The sequence below is a fragment of the Helobdella robusta genome, assembly GCF_000326865.2.
Source record: "Helobdella robusta unplaced genomic scaffold HELROscaffold_78, whole genome shotgun sequence".
NCBI classification, from domain to species: domain Eukaryota; kingdom Metazoa; phylum Annelida; class Clitellata; order Rhynchobdellida; family Glossiphoniidae; genus Helobdella; species Helobdella robusta.
This window is the reverse complement of record NW_008705446.1, coordinates 177,742-181,725: the sequence shown is the minus strand read 5'-3', so window position 1 is coordinate 181,725 and position 3,984 is coordinate 177,742.

Here is a 3,984-nt window from a genome sequence, read left to right as displayed (position 1 = left end):
AGAAAAACCGAACTGGACAGCGTGATGGCGTAATGGTTATAGGCGTCTGGTTCTAATCTGTGGGAACCTGGTTCGATTGCAAGGTCATTCCAACCAATCATCAACCAACCAATCGATGAGTAGACGCTGTGTGTGTTGATTTCACAAAATGAAGAATGACGTCATATTCTATTTTTAAACCATTACAAATCATTAAAGAAATTACATTGCAGCAACACATTCAACATACGCATTAGATCATACTGCCTGGTAACTTGATACAATGAATGGTGATCATTGAGACTTTGGTTTCCATCAGCTCTGTTATATTGGTGTTGTTATCGTCGTCATCACCATCTATTTTGTCATCAACATCTTTATAGTCATCATCATTATCACCAATAACCAACATCATCTTATCACCAAATAAAACAATCATCTTTATCACCAATACCAAAACATTCTTATCCACCAATAACAACATCATCTTAATCACCAATAACAACATCATCATTATCACCAATAACAACATCATCATTATCACCAATACCAACATCATCTTTATCACCATAACCAACATCATCATTATCACCAATAACAACATCATCATTATCACCAATAACAACATCATCATTATCACCAATAACAACATCATCATTATCACCAATAACAACATCATCATTATCACCAATAACAACATCATCATTATCACCAATAACAACATCATCATTATCACCAATAACAACATCATCATTATCACCAATAACAACATCATCATTATCACCAATAACAACATCATCATTATCACCAATAACAACATCATCATTATCACCAATAACAACATCATCATTATCACCAATAACAACATCATCATTATCACCAATAACAACATCATCAGCAGCAGCAGCAACAACATCCTCATCATCAACAACAACATCCTCATCATCCCCATCATCATCAACATCAATATTCTCAACGTTGTCAACATCGTCAACAATGTTGCATCATTATTAACGCTGTTGATGTAGTTATCATCGTCATCGTTATCATCATCCATTACGCTTATTTTTGATAATTTTTTCTATTCTATTGACAGACCGTCCTACTGTTCATCATCATCATCACTTCATCATCATCATCATCATCATCATCATTTTCGTCATCATTACCATCATCATTATAACCATCGTCATCATCATCGTCGTCCTCATTACGATTACAACAATTCTGATCACTTCACCTCCCATATTTCCTCCAAATTTTAATCTTCACAATCGATATGAAAGTTATTTTCAATGTTCATGAAATTTTCCTGTGTGTAATTTCAATTTATTGGAGTGCAAAATTTCAAAGACACAACTTGAACTATGAATTATTTCATTAACTATCTCTCTTTTAATGCATCTTCATCAGCACATCAAAACAAAACCACAGTATCACATAAAAGACACACGCACACATACGTACGCACCTAAATGCCCGACACATGATGCACACTTAAGTATAACCACACACACACACTCACACACACACCACACATTCATATACACACCACACATATACACACACACACATACATTTACACATCAAACATCCATTAACATACTACACATACAAATACATAATAGACACACACACACAAACATACACATATATAACACACAAACAAACATATCAAACATACCACACATATACATATATATATATATATATATATATATATATATATATATATATATGTATCATTTCAAAAATTCAACACTACTTTCAACATTGTTCAACTTTTTTATATTTCTTTTTAATTTATTAATGTCAGAAAAATTAGACAAAAAAAATTAACTAAAAAAAAAAATATGTATATATTTATAAATACAATATACATACATACAATGCATACTACTGATGTATATATACAATACAACAATAGACGGTGACAAATATTTTAATGATTTTGATTAAGTAGCATCAGCGAGCAAAATGTTTGGAGTCAGCCAGCCAGCAGGTGCACCGTTAAACCGGGTGTCAATTGGTATTGGAGGGTTTTTTTTTCATTCTTCTCATCTCCAGGCAGTGTTTGAAAGTTTGCTTCATCTCTCCTGAAGATTTCTATAATTTCAATTAAATATTTTTGTTTGAATTTCAATTGTATATTGGTTTGATTGCATTTTAATAAATTAATTAAAATAACATTTGTTTCATGTCTTTTGTTGTGAAATTGGAAAGTTTAATGGTAATTAATCTCACATTAATTATACATCTTAAATTATTTTATTTGAATGTTAAACAAATTTAAACAGAATTAAAAATCGAAGCCAAATGTAGAATTTAATTAGAAATTGAAAAAGTAGATTGTTAATTTCTTTTTTAAGTAAATAAATTATTTTTTCAAAGTAATTCATGAAAATATTTTCCAAATTTGAGCAAAAAGCCAATCAAACAAATAAATTTCACTTTATACAACTCTATATTTTCAGCCACTACCTCAAAACCTTTCCATGCTATTGCAAAAATTATTGCTAGGAAACGAATCATTCTTCAAATGAAATTCAAATTATCAGTTGGACCTGGAAAATAAAACTGCAAAATTGTTTCTGGCAGAATCCTAAAAAACTTTCGCCAAACAACTGTTAATCTGAAATCGCACGTGTTTGAAACTGACTTTCTATTAACACATTTTGATGGATTTTCTTTTTTACACCTAGCAAAAAATAAGAGTGGAACGAAACTAAACGAATAAAAAAAAATTTGACATCAATTGAATCAGAAACAAAACTTATAACTTATTTCTTATAACTTATTTAATTCAAGCGCCACTGACAAAGCAATTGAATGTGGAATATTGAATGAGGCCAATCTCAGATCTCTAACCAAAGATCAGATATCAAAAGATTTGTAGTTTAGTGTTGTACATCGCATTTGCTATAAAATATTGTACGGGGCTTTTCAGATTGTTTCACAAGAGTCATTTAACTGTTTACATAATTTTTTGTGTGTCTTTCATCTCCACTAATGTTAAAATGATTTTAATAATTGTTGTGACCCTGTATGTCTGAAGCATTTTTTGTATCAGCGTCATGGTGATCATTGTCGTCATCATCTTCACATCTCCATTCTTTATAACTACTGAAGAATTTTTTTACAACTGACTGTAGCGTTTTTTCCAATTGTTAACAATGAAACATGCAGCAAAGCCACAATCAGCATAAGTGATGGAATGTTTTTAAAACACGACATTGCAGTCTACCAGCGTTTCAGCAGTAGTTCTTTTTCTGTTAGTTCTGCCTTTTTAATTTCGGATCCAAAATAATCCTTTTCTTAACGTATGTGTTACAACATTCGTTATAACTTAAAAAATTGTTTTTATAAAAATAAATGATAAAGCAGATAATCCCAAAAAATTATTTTTATATTCAAAAATGCTTAACTTCGGTTAAACATCAACGAAAATTTTTTCGATGCCTATATAGCAAAATATTTGGCATATATAAAATTAAAATAGCATTTAAAACGATCGATGAAATGATGGACTGATGTTATAATAATTCTCATAAACCAAAATAATAGATATAAAATGAAAATGCTGGCGGAGACGAGTTGCTCTGGTGTGCCCAAAAACATTATTCTAGATTTTTGGGCATTTTGTTGAAGAAAATTATGTGAATGCCAGCCCTGTATTAATGAAACACAAGAGTTAAGTCTATCGAGTTGAGAAAAGATATTTCGGTGAAAGATTTCAGACATTATGCTTTGATCAGAGAGAAGACAGTCCACGACTCCGATGTTGTCCTTGAAGCATGGATGAGTAATGGGAATGGGTAGAAGGGTTGACGTGCTGAATAAGCCCAAAGGCTCCAATTGTTGATTCAAGATGTTGTTCATGTTCAATGACTCTGAGCTGCTCCAGTGCATTGAAACCACCACAAATGATGAATGGAATGTTGAAATTGTTGACGGTGTCGATATGATCACTAAACTTGTTTATAAAATTTGTTGAAACATGACCTG